General features: G+C 37.9%; 1 long non-coding RNA gene across 1 annotated transcript; it reads left to right on the top strand.

Annotated features, from left to right (window-relative positions):
• The first annotated feature begins 979 nt into the window (after positions 1 to 979).
• Positions 980 to 23295, top strand: LOC143155709 (uncharacterized). The gene is made up of 3 exons (XR_012994461.1): positions 980 to 1274; positions 20892 to 21012; positions 22359 to 23295. It is a non-coding gene; the product is annotated as an uncharacterized LOC143155709 (long non-coding RNA).
• Positions 23296 to 23585: the final 290 nt, after the last annotated feature.

Here is a 23585-nt window from a genome sequence, read left to right as displayed (position 1 = left end):
CAATGGTTAGAGCCACCCTCAGTAAAAGGAATCTGTGGCCGATGTTTTTTTCTGTGTGCTCAGGCGTTCAGTTTTCTTTGACCCATGCATGGGGTACTCTTGTGGGAAATTATTTTTTGCTGGAATTTGCGATCTAGGACATTGCTTTTGTAGTTTAATCCTTCTCAAAGGCTAAGACAATTATTGTTGATGCCATCAGTGATCTTTTATATGTTCAAACTTGTAAATAATTTGGGGATATTTACATGCAAAGGCAGTAGGCAGAGATTGGAAGTCTGAGAAATGTTTATCAAATGTTTGAGTGTACCACCATTTTGAACAAACCTAAGAAATTCTGTATCTCATGAATTCTTCTCAACTAAGCTGACTTAAATAGAGCCAATCCTTTTTTAGGATATATTATTTATGAAATATAAAACTCTGTGTTTGCTAATGATTCTTTGTATGGACAATGAAGCACTGCAAAGCAGTATTCAGTATTATTAGCTACTACTTTACTGATTGGCTTACATTTCAGCGGAAAAGACTTACTGTCGTAAAAAATACTGTGATTGGTGTCAATTGGCATGCCTTGTGGGTGTTGGCTTGGCAAATAATTTAAATATGGAACAAATGAGCCAATTCATTTTAGCAATGTGGAAAAAGGGATTCATAGGGATATACTTTGTGTTATTTGTGTCAGAGACAAATATGCAGGTTATTTCCTCAATTTCCTCAGTAAATGTGCAGTAGTTTTAGGACATGCTTGAATAACCTCTCTGTATAAGTCAAAAGAGCAACTGACCAAATATTAATGTGTCTGTAGTTTACAGTGGTGACGGTTAAGATTTTCTTTTATAGGCTAGCATAATCTCCAGCACTATGGCAATCCACTGCACTTATGTAAACTCCCTGTCTGCAAGTTGATTCTTGCAGACTATTTTGCCTCCCTGCCCTTTAGGTGGTGAAATTACACCCTGGAATTGCTGGTCAGGCAGAGCCCAGAAAAACTTTGCTTTGTGGTCTGGCAAGACCAGTGGTTATGACTTAAAATGAAGAGATGGGAATAAACTTCTCATGGAGGCACCCAACTCATCACTCATCTGACAGTACATGTAGAAAGAAGGAGAGGAAACAGTACCAAAGATATCCGAATAATGGTACTAATCACACAGACCGAAAAGGAGGAAAGAAAGATTCAGCACATTCAGAACTGGAAAGTGAGCTGTGGCAGGGAACATCTGCAAGGAACAAATGTTTCAATGACAAGCTGCCATCCTTACTGTTACATAAAGGTAAGAGACACTGTTAATCCAGAAGTGAACTGTATTTGCTGAAAAATCATTTCACCCGGCAGCGTTGACCAGTGGGGAACTGGGGAGGGAAATACCTTGGGAAAATAAAACTAAAAAGTAGAAAATAATTAAAATTTAAGTCCTTTGATTAAGGATTATTTTTTATTTTATGTTGTTTCCTTTCTTGTTTTTAAGGTTTTGTTTTTAAAGATGGGAAAGTTTGAAAAATACACTAACCTCTCAAAAAACATTTAATTTGGGGAAAAATAAGGAGAGAAAAGATCTTTTCCTTCTGTCCAAGTGGGACTAAAGATACAAATTGTCTCCATGCACAGATCAGTCTTTTATTACAGTGCTTTGGCACAGGACATTATATATAATAAGGATTATTTGGAGCTTTTACGGCATTTGACCTTGTTGCATGTAGAAGAGATATCAAGAACACCTGTTGTTTATGTCTGTTCAATAAATTACTTGGCTTTGGCAAAGAGAAGAGTAAACACAGCTAAACAAATTTCATATTCAGCACCTGAAAGGTGTCTTTTTCATCTTTGTGAGGGGAAAAGGGTATATACTGCTGTTGCTTCTCATCATGGCTCTTCTGTTAGGAGACATCAGCATGGCAATCTACAGCTGAGTAAGGGCTCCTGGCATGTCTAAACAGTTTTACTGAACCTACCTGCAAAGCCTGTCGCTGTAGACACATACATTATCTGTATCTGTGCCACTTCCAGTGTGTACCGCAGTCATGTGTGGTCACTGTTAGGATTTCTTCAGCTGAGGGGCTTGTGGTGTTTTGTGCTTTTTCAACCACTGCTCCAACTGCTGACATATCACAGAGCCACATCAGGTAGATGCTCTGTTCCTGTTTGTATCTGCATTGTTATTGCAGCAGGGTGCAGACAGGGATCTGGGGACACGTTTCAAGCTGTGTGCTTGCTCCCTTAAGTCAAAGTTGGATACCAGGGATGAGAGTGTGTATGCTAGCACCCTGTGAATAACAGAGTGGAAAAATCTCTTCCATATTGCAGTCTCTGCAGATTCCCCCTCTTGGTGCATTACAATTATCTCAATCTGATGGGGTGACATCACCACTCAGTCAACTAAAAGTGGCTCAAAGAGTGTCGACTTAAGGAAGCGTGAGACCTGTAAGGAACTTGTCACAGCCCTCCAGCACCAGACCAGGCAAATAAGGGTTCTCAAACAACCTCTGAATTATACAGCTGTTTCTCACAGTGATCTTTTCAAACACAAAGAAATACATTTCCTCCATGTAAAATAGTATCAATGAGATATCAATATCTATTACTAGATTAAGGGACCATGTGTGCTCTTTTCTTCCCAGTGTAATGAGGTCATACCTTCCTTGCAGAGAGTTTGGCAGATATCTATACAATTGCATCTATGACAATTACAAGCAAAATAGAGCCTAAGGTGGTACTGCCTTCAAAGCACCTCAACAATTGTCTCAGGTTAGCAGAGGTAAAAGATCTCATTGAAAAAATGAAAGAATAGACTATTTTACATCTCTGGAAAGAAATAACAATTCACCCTCGCGCTTTCATTTTAAATTCTCTGATTATAGCAAAGTCATGAGTTGATATTGTTTAATGGTTGTCCTTTACTTTAACTCTCATAAAGAGTCCAGGGGTGTGCAATGAGAATGAACTGCAATCTAAAGAATAAGACCTGTACAGAAGGACCAGAGGAATTATGTTTATTTTGTCTATAAAAGAGATGACTGATTTGTGGGAGGAAAATGGGCTAACATTCTTCAGATATTTTAAAGGTAACTGCCAAAGAAGAAGAATATAAACTATGCTCCTCATTCTCTCAGAACAGAACTAGAGGTAATAAGCATAAATTGTAGCAAGGAAGATTTATATTAGACATTATAAAAAAGCAGTACCAACTGTCTGATGGTTATTTACTAGAATAATTTAACCTGGGATTGTGGAATTACTATCACTGCTTGGTTTTAGGAACCAGTAAGATGGTCATCTTTCAGGAATGTTTCAGAAGCAGCTGATCTTGTCTTTGGGTAGAGGGATAAACTACACAACTTGCAATGTCATGTCTAGCCTTACTTTCTATAATTCCACAGCTGACCTGGTCAGAAACTGCAGAAGCTGGCGTAGCATTTGCTGTCAGAAGCTGGCACAGTATGCCTGCCAGCACAGTGTATCTGATGTGGGATAGCTGGCATATAATATATCTGGCAAGTACTGCTGGCTCAGTATATGTCGGCTCCCATATATACTATGGCAAGAATCTAATATTTAATCCATTTGCAAAAACATTGCACAATAGGCAGAGAGAGAGGAGAAATAAACTGTGAGAGGACAGACAAAGGTCTTTATGAAAATGTGGGGTCCTACTAACGTTATTTCAGACTGGGGAAATTTTGACAGTTGATTTTCTGGAGTGCCCTGACAGGAGAAGGGATTAGGTTTTCCAGCTGAGGAGTTTGTTCCTGTCTATCTGAGTGCAGAAAAATTTCCACTGCTTGCTGGCTTGTCAGTAAATCCAGTAGTGGAAAGGGTTAATATGGGGCAGCCACTGGCAGTTTGTCCTGTCCAGCAGCCTCCTCAGTGACCGCCTTCAGTATAAGAAACTCTCATACCTCACACGTCAGGAACAGGGAGGAACTTGACTGAAGTTTAGCTAGAAGCTGAATTAGGATGCAGGGGCTTGCTTGTCAGCAGAACTGGTTCATCCCTCCACATCTTGCACAACTTGGACAACCTGCTGTGACTGCAACACATTTCTGCCATTTCAAAGGAGCTTTTTCTTTTAGTTCTGCTACTGGGGTGTGTAACTCAGCCTCAGTGCGCAATTGCCTTGATGACACTAACTCACTCTCATACCTTGATACAGACAGTACTGTAAATTGAGGTATGTGCTCATGCACATTCAACTGATTAACTGTGTTTCTATTCAGTTATCTATTTATTTGTAAACAACTAACACAAACACAATAAAAATGAAACATTAATTTAATATTTACATTTTTATCCCCACCTGATTGCCATCTTGCATTTCATGCCAACAAAGTGGAAACAGAAGTCTCTGTGTCAGCAAAAGCTGGAGGTGTAACTCCAGTGCTCCCCAGAACGGAGAAGATTCAGTCGCTGCTGTTAGAGACATTTGGGAAAGCATCTGACAGAGGTCTCTCCTGGCTTCTCCCTTCTCTATTTTGTTATATAAAAGGCTCACCTGAGTCATAACCTTCAAATCAGAGTGCCTTTTAAACACCACAAAAAAACATTACAAAGGCCACTCTAACATATATACAGTCAGTCTGTACTGATTGTATATACTTTCATATGTATTCAGTGTATTTGGTCAAAACTGGAAAACCCAGCTTTCTTATGCTGAATATATATATTTATACATGTGTGTGTGCATATTTATACATACAGATATGTATACATATAAACAGAAAGAGAGTGTGCATGACATAAGGCAAAATTTTCTAGTCATGATTAATATAAAACTGTACATATAACTATATATGTAGTTATACATATATAAGCTGTATATATATATACACAAAAATGTAATAAAATATGGAAGCTGACACCTATCTGAACACTATTTTTCTTCCAGATTAGTGTTACTTCCAAAAATTGTTCAATGGATCCAGCCTCAGAAACAGCTTCACATAATTTCATGAGACTTTTTGGACCACTTGCTGCAGTATGCTTCCTGGCTTTTCAAAACACTAAAGTCTATACAAGGGTCTGTTCTGCTTTTCTGTCCACTCTGGGATCTTCTCCAGTGCTATAAAAATCAGCTCTACCTTCAGTCTAAATATTGGATCATATTGCTCATTAGTCCATCGTACTAGACAGAGGGACAGGACAGCTGGATCATATTTTTTTCAAGTACCTTTTTTACTGAAAAGCATGCTTCTGGGACAACCAATAATCACTGTACATTTAGGTCAGTATCTTCTTATAATTTTAGCCAAAAGCAAAGCTTACAAAATCCTTTTTTGAATAGAGTTCATGCTGGGTTGAAAGAAATAGTTCAGAAATATTGAAACCAACTTTTCCTGCCATTTCCAGAATATTTCATTTCCAGCCACTTGTGATAAAATGAAAGACACAAAGCACAATCTTAATAAAGTATGGGCAGAAAGGCGGACTATTGCTTTTGAGCAATAGCTCACTGCCTAGAATAGAGAGGGTGGGAGACAAGTATTTGATTCCCTTTTTGCTTAAAATCCCACCTTTCCATGCCTGATAAGACTACATCATGGGCTGTTCTAGAGGAAAGTGTTCTCCAGCTATTCTGTTGATGCTATTCCATTGTGTATAAAATACTAAAGTATTTATGGAGAAACATACTGGCATCTCTCAAGAGAGTCACTATATCAGCAACAGGCACGATGTCTCTTGCTGGGCGACTGGCTATTAAAGCAGAAGGACATGAACAGGGGAATGAGATAGAGAGCAAGAGGTGACGCAAGGGGCACTAGACCCTGATGAAAAGGATACCCGTACAGACTGTGGACTGCCTTTCTCCTGCCATGTACACTGCAATGGCTGTCCATTAATGCTACCTGCCCACCAGAGGCACTTGGAGTAGAGTGAGAGGCAACCCTGATGGTATTCCCAGAGCTGACAGGCAGCACTCTCTGTGCATCCAGCACACACGGTGTGTGAGTGGACGCTATCATACTTTGTAGTCTTCAGCTGCCACACGTGCCTTTGCTACCAGTGGTTGCCTGCAAGGCTTCTGAGATCCTTCTAAGGCAATTTCTGGCATTGTCTTCTACAAAGGAGCATGGTAACTGCAGGCGAGCTAAGCTCAGAGTGAATGCTGACTGCTTGTAAGGACAGTATGAGCAGCCAAGGTGATTTTTGTCTGCTCAAATGTAGACATCTGTCATGGAAATGTACACATCTGAGTTGTTTATCCTAAGTTTCCATTACAACTAAAGGAAATAAATAGGCATATCCAGAGCACAGTTCACCTTATTTATCTCATGCTTGAGTACATCTAAATTAATCAGATTAATTCAGCCTATCTAATGTCATTTCTCCCTGTTGACCATAAAGGGAATCTAGGTGACTAATGTAATACACAAATCTTTTTTGTTAGAAGCTGGAGAGATGACTCGTATCCCACTCCAAATCCAGACTGCTTTGTGGGGTTCTAGCAGCCCTGGTAATAATCTGACAAAGTACCATTTAGATATCCACTTGTTAAGACTCATTCCTTCCTAACCATTAGGCTCTGAACACCGGACACAGAAAGGCTGGAGAAAAATCTCAAATTTTCAAGTTAGTATGGTTATTTTTTGCACTGATTCCAACTCTAGAGGGTTTGTTTGCATCTGCTGCACTTGGCCAGCCACATGGTCCCAAATAATATTAGTTTAATTGAGATATAGCAGGGAAGATGGTGGATGATACTTCTAATTTAATTCTGTCCTGACATTGGGGTTAACATGAAACCTGATATGGTCTGCTCATAGAGCACTACTTTGGGATGTAGATGTTATGTTCAAGCACTTGTCCTCTGCTATGGGCCTAATATTGTAAAATGGAGCCATAAATGTAGTGTAGGTTAAATCCCAGACAGGAATGAGTAAACAGAGGGAATGTTTACTGGTCAACATCCTTGACCAGCCTGAGCTCTACTACTCGCTCTGTAGCTGTACATATACTGCAAAGTAGATGGGGCACACTTCAGAGGGAAACCTACACTTTAACTATTTATCTGAGGAAACAAGTGAGTATGGGTTCAAAGCAGAGGTGTAACAGTGTTGTGAAAGGGTAATCCAGAGGGCTTGATCCAGCAAATGGGAAAGAGCTGACTGGGAAAGGGACCACTTTGAAACTGGGTTCAGAACAGCAAGTTGGTAATGACTTGGTAAGACTGGTAAAACTGTCAGCCTTAAAAGAAAAAGCCCTCAGACATGTACTGAAGGCACATACAAAAAAAATATGTAGAAACTATCATAATATTTTGTATTTAAATGATCTTGTTGCAGAATCCCAGTGAATTCTATTTTAACTACAGACAATCTGGCTTTTCTTCTTTTTTCCCAAATTGATTCTTTATAGGATTTGTTTGTTGTTTTTTTTTTCTTGTTTCCATGGTATTTGTTATCCAGCCATTTGCTTTCTATTCTGGGTTGAGCACAGAATGAAAAGCTTGAGTGCTGGGTCTAGATTACTACTTGCCGTAAATCAGGACAGCAGTATCAACTTCAGTGAAGTCACTGTTTATTTATATCATCTGACCTTTGAAATTTTATGATGTAGAACATTATGAAGAAACTTTGGAAAGGAAGTCCATTGGTTTGTTAAGCATCTTTGTGTTTATTTGTATTAACTTTCAAAAGAAATGGATAGTATAGGGCAAAAATTGTACTACCAGAATTCAGTCACATAATGCATTACAAAGGAGAAGGGAAAATAAGGACAGGCTGGACAGCTCCAGGCTCACAGAACAAATGGTAAATGCAAGAACACAATGATGTTTTCATTTTCACAGAATTTACAGATATTTTCAACATTTGTATCCCTTTTCAATGGAAGGTGTAGCTCCTACAGGTTAGGTGCTACAGCACTCAGCATAGGCAATATGTGTCTTGCAGCTGCACAGATGCCCACACCTATAAAAACCTACATTCAGTGATTTGCACTATTGCAGACTAAACCAACGGTTCCTTTTTTTTTAACACCCCCCCCTGCCCCTCCCCAAAATATAGTCTTAGAGATTTCTTCTTTGAGACATGCTCAAATGGACAACTTGCCCACCAGCGTGCTTATTTACCACTATGTGAAGTGCTTTACCACTATGTGAACATTTGTGATGCTATAACATCCCTATGGCAACTGCAGCACTTGCTTACATGGGAAAGTCATTTTAGGAAAGTATTGAATTTATTTTTAGCTTCTTTTAGTGAAATCTAGCAGCTGGAAATGAAGTGAGCCAGCATCATGTTACTAGCCAGGGCTTTGTAGAAGAAAGAACTACTGGTTTCAATCATACTATTTTCATTATTACTTAATTATTTCTTTACTGTGCAGAATACTTGAATCCTCTCTCTGCCCTTCTTCAGCCATTAACATCAATGTAGATTTTATTAAAGGGCTGGTTAAAATTGAAATTAGAATTTAAGATGTCATGACACCACCATCATAATTATTTTTATTCTGATGTTTATTATTGACCTTAATTTCAGATAACAATTTTTAATTGTAAAAAAGATACAAGAATAAGGAAAATTGCTTGTCTTTTGAAAACAAATATAAATTTCTTCAACTTGGATCTGTCTCACAGATTTGTATGTTTAGGATCAGCAATAATGAAGAAACAAAATTAGTTCAGAGGTCACTTTTCCTCTCTTGCTTGCAGGCCAAAAAAATGTGAAGCTACATTCTCTCTTCAATGTATTTTGTGATAAAGGGAGAAGTAACGAAGAAAGTTAACTATAAACTTCACACCCCATCAAAAACAGAAGGTGTTATACTCAGAAGTTCATGCTTTATTAATGGTAGAAGAGGAATTCCCATTTAGTCTTGCTGTAATCTGAGACCGTACCATTACTAAAATGACTAGCTTGCAAATCACAATTTCTAGTTATTTCTCTCTCCTGCCACCTATATTAAACCACCTATCACACAGATTTGTGATTTACCTCTCTTTCCCAAGTGTTGCGAGCATATTTGCTGCATCCTATTTCACAGGGAAGCACAAGAATGCTACGCACATTAAACTGCTTTCCTGGAAAAGAAATTAACGTGCCTGGTTGTGTATCTTCATAGGCAAAAAGGCAGATACTGAACAAAAACTGTCAGACACTGTGGCAGATAGTGCTGTTATGCTTCAAAGTTAAGAGCACACTCCTAGACACTGAATTCATAATGTCAAGGTAAGAGCTGAAGACGCTGTGCGGCAATCAGACAGAGGAAGGTTAGGCTACTGCATCAGGTGTCACAAGGGATTTGAGCACCAAGACGCTTTAGCCAGCCCACAAGAAGGAATAAGGAGGAGAACGTGTCTGAAATCCTTTTTCATAGATCAACATAAAAAACCTCCCATGGCAGCAAGTCCAAAAGTTTGATACCTGCTGTGTAAAGAAGTACTTTCTTCTAGCTATTTTAAGCTCACCTCCTACTAGTGTCATTGAGTGCCCTCTGGTTCCAGTATTGTGGGATTTGGTAAACAACAGTTCTGCATTCCCCTTACCCTCTGCCTTCATGAATTTCCAGCCTCAGTCCGTCATCCCTCAGCCCTCTCTGCTCTGAAGCAGAGCCCCAGCCCTTTAGCCTCTTCTCAGAAAATGGCAGCTCCATCTCCCAATCATCATGCCTTGTCACTGGCCTTTGGTTTCCAGGTCCCCTCTTGGATCCCTGGATCTTGATATTTTTGGCCACTGAATGGACTAACTACAAGAGGAAAGCTAAAAATTCATGATGTAACCCCCAGAACCTGGTGGTTAGAGTACCGTTTTGGAAATTGCAGGCTGGGAAGGCTTCCTAAGGGCCTCCAGCTTCCTCATGGAGGTTCTCATTTACAAGCCACATGGCAGCAATGGCAACCCATTTTTCATCTTTTTCAAGACAGATCCCAAGATGTGGGATCCCCTGATCTGTGCATCTCAAATCACCTTCATCAGAAGCTGACTGAGTTGGCCTGGCAATGACAGGAGTGTTATTAAGCCGTGTCCAACAACACATAGAAGATTTTGTGTCATTTTGGATGTTTAGCTTGTCTCAAACACTCAAGTTAAACATGGCTTTTTGAGCCTTTCTCCTGAATTTAAAGGACCAACATGCTCCTTAAACAACATGAATGTTTTGTTGAATGCTTGCCAGCATGCTCAGAGCCTTGCTTATTGTGCATAAAATAACTGTAATGATTTGATATACTTGAATCCTAAGAATAAATATACTTTTTTTTTTTTCTTCTCTAAGCCCTGTCTATGTATAGATTTAGTGTGTTTCATAATGCTTTCAGCTTTTTTTTGGCAGCTGTGCTCCAGAACATTTTTGGCATGAACACTTATTTCTTGGCAGTAATACAAACTTTTATTAGACTATATATATTATTTCTTTTCAATTGTTCTGGTTTACTATATAAATGTCTGTGTCCCTTCCAGTTGTCTTTCAGTGGATTATAGTCAAAATGCTTAACTTCTTGCATTAACAGGCAAGGAATTTCCATGCACATGTTTTTCTTGCACTCAAAGATATACACATTTATCTACTCCAAGTGCTTTTGCTCATAAAGTGTAAGACAACCCTGAGAACAGTCATTTCTTTCTCAACTAAATTACCCCAATAAACTTTCTCTCTCTGTCTTTGCCAACATACTCAATCCTTTTCTGGGAGTGTATATTATTGGTGAAAAAAAAAGGTCTGATTTCCTCTCATCTGTTGATGGGCAATTTATTTAGATAATCAAAAAGATGCTCTATAGTGTCAGTATTAGGGAGTAGATCAGTAAATATTAGGAAATGAACAAAACCATTAATTCACATACGTAAATACATTGTCACTTTTAACATGATTTGTGTTAATGTGCCATATCGTCCAATGGCAGATGTAGTTGTCTTTCTGGACACTACACATTATATCTTTGCAGTAGCAGATTGCAGAAATTCAAAACTAGTTGTGCTTCTAATTAAAACAGTAAGAGTCAAATTTTTTGACAAAAGCGTATTGGGAGTTACTCATCTTCCTGTCAAATTCTATCTGCCTATACATTCTATTAGTTTATACATAGTTAGCTTAATTATTTGCTGCAGTATTTTTCAATGAATTACAGTTTAGCTGACTGTATAATTTTCCCATCTGACACTTAAAAAGAAAAAGGTGGATCTGTTTGCCCTTTCCCCATCTTCTGAACCCTCAGTCACGCTCTACAAGATCTAAAAAATACCTATCTTCAATCCTGGGAATGCTCCATCCAGTTCCCAAAATATAGCTGGGGATTATACTTAATATTATTTCCTTAAGAAACTGTCAACTCTCCTTTACTTGTTTTTGCCTTGGACTTTCTCTGAGGGGGATGTTACTTTCCCATTCCCCAGAGTTTATGGAAGTCTGTCTTCTTAAGCCTGCTGGGTTTATTACACTTTTTCCGTATTTTTCTTCCTACCTCAGTGATTCAGGATCACCATTGCTCAAGCTGCATTCAGCCTTTGTCAGTTACTCTGCAGTGAGGAGAAGAAAACGTTCTTTTGTTGCATCCTCTACTTTCTCTATCAAATCCCCAGCTCATTCCATGAACCTGCTGAGTAGTTTCAAAATTCCTCTCCCAACATATGCCCATTTAACATCTCTGTAAAACCATTCAGTCCTCTGATTCAGATAATTTTGTTCCTTCTTTACAAAAAGTTATATCTACTTCAGCTCGCTCGGCTTGATGGTTCACCATAATCTTAGTAAGATATAGTTTTCATCTTTTGCTGTCATGCACCAGCTGTCTTTGGATCGATCCATCATTCTGGACTTCAGAGCAGATATGTGTCTTTGAGCTAGATGGCAACACTTCTTTCCTTTTCAGTTTCTGACCTTTTATATTAATATAAATATTGATTGTATTTTTTTTTTAATTTTGTATGTTTTAATATGGTCTATTAATATTAATAATTATAGAATTATTAATTAATATATTATATTTATTATTGTATTTTATTAAAATTTTAACATTACTATCATATGAATTGTGTATTATGAACTATGTATGTGTATTGTATCATGAACTGTGTATTATGCCAAATAAGTCATACTCTTGAATAAATAGTAAGGCTTCCTTTATTTATTTATATTTATTTATATCTCATATTTCTTGTCTGTAGACATCTAACACAATCAGCAAACTGAGTTTTCTGGTTTTTTGGTTTGTTTGGGTTTTTTTTGTCTTTTCTAGGACAGCTAGATTCCCTTCTTTTTTTTTTTTTTTTTTGCTCAAGTCTGAACCACAGTAAATTTATACTAATGACTCGTCTTATTAGTCCAGCCTCTTCTATTAATAGTGCACATTTTTATTCCTGGTTAACAACTGTATATTCAAAGCTGAATTAAAACCATCCTTATTATAGGACAGATATACTTTTCAACTATCCTGATCACCAGCCCAATAACAACAGTGAGAAGCCAAAGGTAATACAGCAAAAAGGTGTTTTCAATAATGGTAAAATAAAAAAAAGATAATCCATTATATTATCAGAAACAGAATTTGACTCATGAGAAATTAGTAATTAATTTCTTTAAAATTATTAGAAATTGAAAATATTTTATACAGAACTGTGTGGAATAAGTGGAGAAAAGTCAGGGGATGAAACTACAATGGAATATATATTAGAAGGATTAATTTTAACCATTTAAAAATAATTGTGTATTCTAATCTAGCTGTGTAAACTCCTCTGATTGATAGTTAATATAGAAAAGGAATCACCTTTACAGATGTCCTCCCAACCTGATACATGTAAGCATCATGAATCAGTCTCTGAAACTGCCTATCTTTCTCAACTTCAGAATCAAAAAAGTAGGATGAACAGCTCAGGCTGCATGCTAGCTTTTAGACAGCTAAAATTAGGTGGGATTAGTCTGGCCCAGTTAACAGCAGCTTGGAGCAAAGGAAAACAGAAGAGAAGACTCAGGTGTTCTGCAATAGGAGAAATGGTAAGTAGGGAATGAAATTGGAGGGTATAAGAAGAAAGTGTGATAAACAAAGCAATATGATAAAAATACTGCTTTTCATAAGGGAAAAAAAGTGCAGATTCAGTGCCAGATGAGGAAATTCAAGTGGAAATTGAATTTCTCTCCAGGAATGGAGAGACCAAGACAGCTTGTACATGCTTGAAATGAAGTAAGGACATAGCAAGAAAGGTTGAGTCATCAACATGGATTGAAGCATGACAGTCGTAGGTTGGAGGCAATAACAGAGTTTTCTATGCAAAAGTGGGAAGCAGGGACAGGAAGACCGTGTGGATGGGGACAGGACTCCATCTACGAGGGGACCAGAACTTGGTTTGGGTTTAGAGAAGGGATAGAAAAGGTGGGAGAAGTAGGGAGGAATGATAGGAAACAGTAGTGAGGAACTGAAGAACGAAGAATTTTAAAAGCTTGGAAAAATGAAACCTAAAGGAGGATTGAGGGCAGAAAAGATCAAGTTGAAAGAGAGGAGGTGGCATGAAGTAGTTAGAGGATTTGGACAGATGGACAATGCCATGTGCATACAGAAGGATTGAAAAATACTGTGAGAAAAGTCTGTGGTGTAGACAGGAGCCATTTTGACCCTGGGCAACTGATGAGCGTTGTCCTATGGAAGAAAAGATGTCCAGACGTCAGGACCAAGAGGAGATTAGTAGTTGAAGCCATCAGATAAGAACTGCCTCCCTTTTCAGAAAAGTACAATTGCTTATTTTTCAGCTGAAAACCAAGATATTTTAGCAGATATGTTGTTGTTAAATACTTTCTCATTTCTCACAAAATGACTACAAATTGTGTTTATTTTCATTATAAAATGCAATTCATAGTGATTTACTATTGAAAAATAACAAACAGATTGACTCCTTATCTATTCCCATAATTTTGCTTTTTATTCTTAGAGTACAATATTAATTAATTAACTTAATACTAAATCCCTCCCCCTCCTCTCCTCTTCTAAAAAATGGTAAGAGAACCATGACCTAATAGTCATGTTTATGCCCTGATTTCTCCTGTATTAAATATTTTAAGATGTGTTACCGCAATTAGGACAAAATTATGGGAAGCTAAAAGACATAGACATCAGTGACAAAGATATTATTGTCATACGCAGAAAATCATAGAATCATAGAATCATTAAGGTTGGAAAAGACCTCTAAGATCATCGAGTCCAACCGTCAACCCAACACCACCATGCCCACTAAACCATGTCCCTAAGCGCCTCATCTAGACATCTTTTAAATACTTCCAGGGATGGGGACTCAACCACTTCCCTGGGCAGCCTGTTCCAATGTTTAACCACTCTTTCAGGAAAGAAATTTTTCCTCATGTCCAATCTAAACCTCCCCTGGTGCAACTTGAGGCCATTTCCTCTCGTCCTATCGCTTGTTACTTGGGAGAAGAGACCGACACCCACCTGGCTACTACCTGCTTTCAGGAGGTTGTAGAGCATGATAAGGTCTCCCCTGAGCCTCCTTTTCTCCAGGCTAAACAACCCCAGTTCCCTCAGCCGCTCCTCATAAGACTTGTGCTCCAGACCCCTCACCAGCCTCGTTGCCCTTCTCTGGACACGCTCCAGCACCTCAACGTCCTTCTTGTAGTGAGGGGCCCAAAACTGAACACAGTATTCGAGCCTGTGCGGCCTCACCAGTGCCGAGTACAGAGGCACGATCACTTCCCTACTCCTGCTGGCCACACTATTTATGTGATCCTGGCTGATCCAGGCCAGGATGCCATTGGCCTTCTTGGCCGCCTGGGCACACTGCCGGCTCATGTTCAGCCGGCTGTCGACCAGCACCCCCAGGTCCTTCTCTGCTGGGCAGCTTTCCAGCCACTCTTCCCCAAGCCTGTAGCGCTGCATGGGGTTGTTGTGGCCGAAGTGCAGGACCCGGCACTTGGCCTTGTTGAACCTCATACAGTTGGCCTCGGCCCATCGACCCAGCCTGTCCAGGTCCCTCTGCAGAGCCTTCCTACCCTCGAGCAGATCAACACTCCCACCCAACTTGGTGTCGCCTGCAAGACAAAATACAGCAAATGGAACACGATTTCTTTCATTTTTCTTTTCCAATAAGGTGTAGGAGTTTTGCAGCGTAAGTGCTGAAGCAGAATCTAAGCCCTTTTCCTTTCTATCAATGAGGCTACAGGATTATTCTACTGAATATTAACCCTGAAGATGATCTTTATGGAGAAGAGTTTTCAAAGGTACAAACTGGATTTCAGATGCCCAAGTTTTATTGATCCTTAGAAAAAACTGAGTACAAAACCAGTCTCTTCACTTTTAAAAATCTTCCTAGTTTCTGCATCTGTGTGTGTGTATGTGTATATACAAATACATATATATACACGTGTGTATATATGTATGCGTGTGTATATGTTTGTGTGTATATGTATGTATAAAAATGTGCTACCTTCAAATAGCTATGTGCAAATCAATATCTCAGTCAATCAGGAAAATTATTCTTATAATTGAAGTGGAATAGAAGAGCCACATTTTCCTTTTGACCTTGAGTTGAAGTAATATGGATCCAAAAGCAAGAACAAGTACATTTTGAGCCATAAACTTCAAAAGATTTAATTAATAATAATAAAAGTAATAGGTAAATGACCGCCATCTCTTATGAGCAGAAGATCTAGTTTGGTCCCCAGATCATATCCATTTGGAAAGCAAATTGGGACAGAATCAGTTTAGGTTATGAGAAATTTAGCCAGACAATTACTTGCATAACTTATTTGGCATGCATTGGTTTTCTAATTTTGCATATATTGAGATTGGATTTTCAGTACTTCTAGGCAATATGCCATTTAATTCTCTATATAATAACCCTTAATACCTGGAAAGGAAAGAGATATACTAAAATATTTATAGCTAGTACAATGCTCTTTCTGGGTAAAGTTTTCAAAAATCTGTCAGGACAATTGCTCCTGTTCAGGGCAAAAGGACATGAGGATATTTCCTCTCAACTTCAGTATGTAAGAGTTCTTAATTAACATTTCTGTCTTGTCTAATATAACATATCTTTTTCTGCCTAGCTTGTGGCTTCTCTTTTAGCTATTTGGAGGTACAGTGATGTGATTTCACAATTAGTGCACTTTAAGAAGCAATCAATTTAAATAACATTATGAACCTTTTACACGAACACATAACAGTCTGAGTATTAAATTAAGAGCAAATAAAAAACACTGGATGCTGGAATTGGGAAGCAGAGGTTCAGATTGTGTAACATAAGTAATTTTAGGTCCCTCGGCCATTGATGTCTTCAAAATGTACCAAGAGCTCATTCCTGAAAAGAAAAATGTTTCTATTGTCTGGTGTCCTACTTTTTACGCAGCCTAATTGAACAAAATAGTCTAAAATGGAAACCAACTATTCCTAGAGAGCAGAGGGGAAGCATACTAGATTGCTGTCAGGCGATGATTTTAATGACTTTAAAAGAACTTTTAATGTTATGAGTAGTGATATGGTTGGAGTTAAATGTTCCGCACCCAACCTCCCCTCCTGTGGACTGTCAGATTTACAGATGAGTGATGACTTCAAGTTCCTGAAAAACTAGCTATTTCCTAGCTTTTATTTTTATGACTTACATAAGAAAGAGCAGATTCAAACTGGGTGAACTCAGTGAGTTATTTACACCAAAAGGATGATATTTTTATGGCATTTGTATGTGTTTTGACTGACAGACTTGGTTTTGTGCTGCTCTCTTTGGACTATGTTACATGTTATATTCCAGAGAGCCTTGAGAAATTTGTTTCCATCATAGGCCAGAGACATTAATCTAGACTGCTTGTGTTGTGTTAAATAAACCTTTGACAAAATTACTCAGATGTTAATAAATTCTCCTTCAAGTGATCTTCTGTGGTGGTATCAGAGCGAAAATTACTGAGGTAACGAAGATGTACTTTTCACAATGCCAAAAGGCATCACTCAATGAATTTTTTTAGTTGTTTGGAATATTCTTGTCCAAATGTCATGGACAATTTTGGGTAAAGACACCTAGATATACGGGCTTTCTGCTGATGAAGGCTGCCAATACTTTTGTTCAGAAAAAGAGAAGCTTGGTATGATCAAGGTGGCATTGTGTAATCCCTGCTTTAAAAATAATCTCTTAGCATTGACAGATTTGTGAACTAACAAGTAATATCAAGGTTTCTGTTCTTAAGAGAGCAATTTGGACATTTGAGGATCTAAAAGTCATGAATTTGCTTCATCCTTATCAATCCTATTTCAACCAATTACATGAGCAAAGAATTAGAGAATGCAAAAAAGGGATTGTTAGGACTGGAAATTCTTCTGACTTTGGAGTGCTCAGATCCCAGGCACAGTCATGAGGTTTTTTTGTTTGTTCACAAAAGGGTAGAGATATATAAATGCCTGATGACCATCTTTACAAGGCATTTTAGCTCCTAAAAAAGAATATTCCAAAGCATTTTTTTAACCCAAGGATGCCAGTATAGATGATGGAAATTCCTGAGAAATGTAGTATTGACAAGTAAAAAAGCAAAGTCATATGATACTTACTTTTCTTTAAGCCGAAACAGAGGTTCAGCAAGAAAAAAGTGTGGTGTGTGAGAGTTATACATAAGAGAAAGTAAACACTGCATTGTGAAAACTCAAGAAAGAGAAAAGGGGAAAGATGAGAGAAAGAGATTGCTTGCGTCAGGATTCCAAGCACCCCAACAGGCTCTGCAGTCTCCTCCCACACCAAGGGGGCTTGCTGCCCATGCACTGAGATGGTGCCTCCGAGCAGCCCTGCACCATCTCCTGGGAAAGAACGGCATGAGGACGACAGCCGGGCCGTGGCTGTCCCCAGCCACTGCCACCATCCCTGCCCTGCTCGTCTTGTGCAGATGCTGCAGGGCTGCACCCTTGCTGGTGATGGCGCGGCGCTGCCTGCCCTGCCTGCCCTGCCAGCCCCCCACCCTGGAGCAGCCTTCTTCTGCCTGACGGTTCCCTGACAGCTTAGGGATACGCTAAGAGAGAGAAAACAAACAATATCAATTTTGATAATTTCCAGTCTTAAAGAATAGCTTAAAATACAGATATATTAATCTGTCTATCTATCTATAAATAAAGCCTAATATCCACGCATTCTGGATATCAGAATTGCCTGCAGGGTAAGCACTGTATACCATAATAAGAAAGTTTTTCAACACTTCTGGCAGCAGTTTTTCCTTGAAATCTCAGTATTTATTAGAATACATTTCCACGTACACTAACACATCAGCATAATTCTAGTTTTTTCACAAAAGTATTATTTCTTTCTCTTCAGTCTTAGGTCGTTCAAATTCACATTCAGGTCTGCTGTTAATGTTCCTATTTGCTGCATTATTACATGCTTAATGTATTGTAATGGCAGATATGCAAAAATTTATCAGCCAGTCAGCATGCAGTACATATAATACCTTTAAATTCCCTGTAAAAATAAGTTCATAGAATCATAGAACCATAGAATAGTTTGGGTTGGAAGGGACTCTAAAGGTCACCTAGTCCAACCCCCCTGCTGTGGGCAGGGACATCTTCAACTAGATCAGATTGCTCAGAGCCCCGTCCAACCTGACCTGGAATGTTTCCAGGGATGGGGCATCCACCACCTCTCTGGGCAACCTGTGCCAGTGTTTTCACCACCCTCAACATAAAAAATTTCTTCCTTATATCTAGTCTAAATCTACCCTCTTTTAGTTTAAAGCCATTCCCCCTTGTCCTGTCGCAACAGGCCCTGCTAAAAAGTTTGTCTCCATCTTTTCTATAAGCCCCCTTTAAGTACTGATAGGAGTTCTGTTCTGTTAAGTTCTGTTCACTAACAGAAAAATGTAAAGTACTTTCTACTAATTTATAGACTAAATTGTTAAAATGAGTAATAACAACTGCATTAGTTATGATAAGGATTTCTGTGGGAAGCTAATTCAGAGAGAATCATGAATTATAATTTAATTTGTGGAGAAACAAAAAAATATAGTATGGGATGAACAAAGTGGGATGAACAAGGCTGCTGGCAATTGCCATTTTAAAACAAACACATAAACTGCAGAGCTGTGGAATTTGCGAGGGCATCCTTCTACTTTACAAAAAAATCAAACTCAAGGGCTACCTTACAACCTCATGCTCCAAAAATAAGAATGTTAAATAACTTTTTCAGTTGGTGTTTGAAAGAGAAGGCTAGTTGAACTCTTAAAATGCATATCTATGTGTGCATGATATATACAAAATAATATGCTTAGCTAGAGGTGTGATTCCAAGACAGGAACTTGTTTTTATCCCTCTTGCTCATTTCCCTGCATTACTTTTCAGCTGAAGTTTCAGTTCTGCTATTTAGTAAGTGGCATTTCTCTATATCTAGAGAAACATATTAGACTCTTTCAATCATTAAACTATCACTTTAGTTGTTTGGGTCTTGCAAAAAAAATGCCATTGAAAGTGAAAATCCCTTTCCTACCACATTACTATTGTTGCAAACTATTTATTAAGCACAAAAGACCATGCTTGGCTTTGTACAGAATAAGGAGACATAAGCACTATTGCTAATGAATTTGTAGACCAATCATAATTTCTGTGAAATACATGGGATCTTAACCTAATTTTTGTCCCCCTTATAATTCCATTTTTACCTACTCAAATTTTATCATGCCTGCAGCAGTTAGCTTAAGTTATTTTTCAGGTCAGTAGTTCCTGAACTTATCTTCCAAAACTTCAGATATATCTGTGCTTATTGATATTTTTTCATGCTTGCTATAGCATGACTTGTTCTCTCAAAACTGCTGTATCTTCAAAACCACTTTTTCACCTTTTATCCCTTGTTCTTTCATTGCATTCATCAGAAAAAGAACTATTTAAAACTTTTGCACTCTTTTCATCTTTTTTCTCAATGGAAAAAAAATTTAACATAAAGTCACTGTCAGGCAACACCTAAGACAGTTGTTCTTTTCTTCCTTTTGCACCACAGTCAGCACAGCAGTTGTGTGGCAAGGGGTGTGCAAATCACATCTCAAGTAGCCTTCTCTCCAGGTGCAGTTTTGACCTCCTCAGTTACTTTCTTCCTCCTGAAGAAGCTGTGCAATAAATTGGGTAGAAAGAGGGTGGGGTTTTTTGGTGTCTTGTATTTTTGCCCAGAAGCTGATTTTTCTTCCTTCAGACTTCCACATTACTTTCTGCAGAATATATGTTGCTCTATATTGCCTGCTTTCCTCAGCTTTCAGCCTCTGTCCTGCCCTGTGACTTCCTTCATTTCGAGCATCCACATTTATTCTGCCCCTTTCTCTCACTTATATTAGTCATTTGCAGATTTTTCTTGAGGTTTAAATTTGTTTCTCTGACCAATCTCCCCCAAAGCCTAGAGGCACAAGTTCCATGATATAACCCTGCCAAAAGTTAGGAAATTTTTAGTGCTTGCAAAATTACATAAAATAACAAGTTTCTCAACGCTATCGCTTGTATTGCTCTTTGCTTTCTGATAAACAATCACCACAGACACTCTTTCAGTTTGAGATGACAGAATTCAAACAGGTTTTCCACTGTCCTCAGTTTGGGGCTCTATTTCTGTCAATTATCTCATTTCCTATCATATGAGTCACCTATTTAGACTCTAAGTGCTGGTTAGTTTTCCTGCTAACCACACTCACTTCTTTTGTTGTTCTCACTAGCTTTCCTCCTTGCCACCGTGTTTCACATATGCTGGGTAGTGACATGAAAGGGCTATGGGCTTCTAAAAAAACTAATCTCTTTATTACTTATTTACAAGGATGTTCTAACTACTGCTAGCAGACCTCTGAGCAGAAAGATTAAGGCCTCCTCCAGGAACTTCATCCAAGCTTTTTTCTACAAGTTCCTTACAAACTGCTACAAGTGGTCTCCACTAACCCAAAATAGTCCTTTGGAGTTTGCTGTACATGCTTGGCTCCGCCAAAGGTTATTATGAGATAAGCAATATTGTTTCCTCTGCAGAAGTGGTGTAGTCTGAGAAGGAAACAGACACCACCTACTAACAGTATCATAAAATCAAGGAATATGTAGCAAGGTAATTCACCATCTGTGTTCCAGTTAAAGACCGCCAAAAGTGCTTGAGGTATGTATGCATTATAGTTATAAATTATTATTATTATTATTATATTAAATAATCTTGTAACATTATTTAAGTATCTATAAACAAATAAAATATGAACATATTTAAAATAAGAACTTATTATGTATAAAAAGTATATGTATATATACTACCAAAACCTGAATTTTTAAAATATTAATAAGCAAAATCCATGAAATATAGGTATGTGTGGCCATCTCATTAAAGAAAGCAAAACACACTTTTACCCATTTGCTTCCTGTTCTTCTCACTCAGATGTACACATCTGACCCATTTTTATTCTCATTCACAGGAAATGTAAGTCTTACAGAATGTATGGCCAATGGTTTCAGATTTCTAGTATAACTTTTGTAGCTTTTCTCTATAGTAAGTAAAATTAGGCAAAATGTTCTGATACTTTCAAAAACATTTTTACATTTTCCTTATTAGTTGAAGTAGGGGTGAATCAAGAAGTAAAAATGAATTCATATTTTGGGCTTGGCATACCTTACCTACAAATGGCTGTATTCATTCAGGTTGAATTAATTTAAGAAGATTTTGCCTGTTGCATTACTAAAGAACAATACACTCCAGCCCCAGTTTTGGGTGTTTTAACCCCTGGCACTTCAACCACAGCATCCTGCTTTTCTTTTGTGTATGTTAAACAGGCATTAATCTCCATTGCCAATGCACACAAGTGGTAGCTGGCTCACATCATGGGTGCCAAGGTCATTTAAATTATCTTCCTATATTTCCTCATAACCACGCGGATAGCTGGTCTTTGCCTAGTAGATAAAAAGTGAGGGATCTAGGAGTAAGTGCTATCTGTAGTCTTCTACAATCAGAAGAATGGAGCTCTTTTGCATATTCTGTACTAATGACTTGCAGGACACAGTCAAAGCCGCTTTTAACTCCTAAATTTGTAAAGCTTAAAGCAAGAAGAGATCTCTAAATAATCAAGTCAGACTTGCTGCATATCTTGGGCCGTTACATTTGATGCATGTGTAAAATCCAGTGGAATCTCATGAAGGTTTAAGAGCCTTCAAAGTTCATCTCATTTAATTTCAATGTTTCTAACACAATCTAGGTTAAGAAAAAAGAAAACTTGCTTCAAGCAAGAAGAATTAATTAAAAAAACTGACTTTATCAAGAGAGGCGTTTTAGTCTGAAACTGCATGAAGTCAGTGACAGTTTAAAGCCAGAGATCATATGGGGTCCTCAACTAGGGTAATTGAAATGAGTTTGCCTTGAGTTTACTGTCCTCTTATCAGGGTGTAAGCACCTACAGACTTTGAGTAAACAAAGACATTGTTCCATAAGCACTGGGGCTAATCAAGTGTTTCTCTTCTCAGAGCTCATCATTATCATCATCAATTGAATCTGATATCAAGAAGGGGCCAAATTTGACTGAATCCTTCCATGCATCAGGGGACTTCTAAGGGCTCTTTCCCGGTTTAATTCTTTGGTACTTAATCAAGTATAAGTTCTAATGGTAATTTACCTTTCATTAGGACACATACTCCTCTACCCAGCCAGATTTTAATGATGTACTTAAGAATTTCTTTATGAAATTTCCACCTCTGTGTCAAATTAGTCTGAAATCAGTTAACAGGTTCAAAAGTTATTAGAATTTTAGGGACAGATGTGGCAGACAAACCTATTATGATGAGACAGAACAAATATGAAAATCTTCTTAAAGAAACATAAATGTAAAAGATAATAAAGAATATTTATTCATTTATTAAAATTCCTGGGTAATGTTCTATTTTGATTTATGATTCATAAATCAGTAAATTTTCCTTATCAATATCAAATAATTATCCTTCTTGTTGCTGTAATCCAAAAATAATCTTGTAACATTAGTCATAACTAGAAGTAGTTGTGATTCTGAGGAAGGTCTATTACTAGGATAAGTACGTGGTGATATGTCATATTCTGTACAGAAAAATATTTAATTAGAATGCATTTTGAGGTTAGACTGGATATACTCTCTGATGTCTTCTAAAAACCTAATGGAATTTAGTGTCAAGAACTAATACTTTTAAACTTTTTTTTTACTTTACTTGGCTAAATGTTACAACTGATTCCTAGGCTGATGTGGGAAAAAATGTTAATTTTGAATCAATCCTGAAAGGAAAAGAAGACGCAGGAAAACTTAAACAAGGTATCATTATGACCATTTATTATGTTTATTGCTAGCTACAGAGATATGTACTATCTTACTGATGTCAAAAAAAGAACAAAGATTATTTTAGCATATGTAATAAAGAAACATTCTTTTGTCAATCACTCTAGTGTTTATGAGGTTTTGTTTGCCTTGAAAAAGAGCCAGTCTGCATGACCCACATTATCACCAGATAGATGCATGGCTTTTATTTACTCTTGGACACTGCCTAAAGTATTCAGGAACCATGCAAATATTTATCTATCAACATGAAGGGGGGAAAGAACGATAGTCCCAAGCATATCCTACACAGCCGAACTGTCCCAAGGTCTTCAGAACTGAGCTCTGAAGACTTATGCTAGTTTAATGGACCTGAACCTCAGCTCTTAGGTGGTTTGTTCATGTTCACACAGAG

The sequence above is a fragment of the Aptenodytes patagonicus genome, chromosome 1 (genome assembly GCF_965638725.1).
Source record: "Aptenodytes patagonicus chromosome 1, bAptPat1.pri.cur, whole genome shotgun sequence".
In the NCBI taxonomy this organism is placed as follows: domain Eukaryota; kingdom Metazoa; phylum Chordata; class Aves; order Sphenisciformes; family Spheniscidae; genus Aptenodytes; species Aptenodytes patagonicus.
Note: the sequence above shows the minus strand (reverse complement) of the source record. Positions and strands in the feature narration are given on the sequence as shown.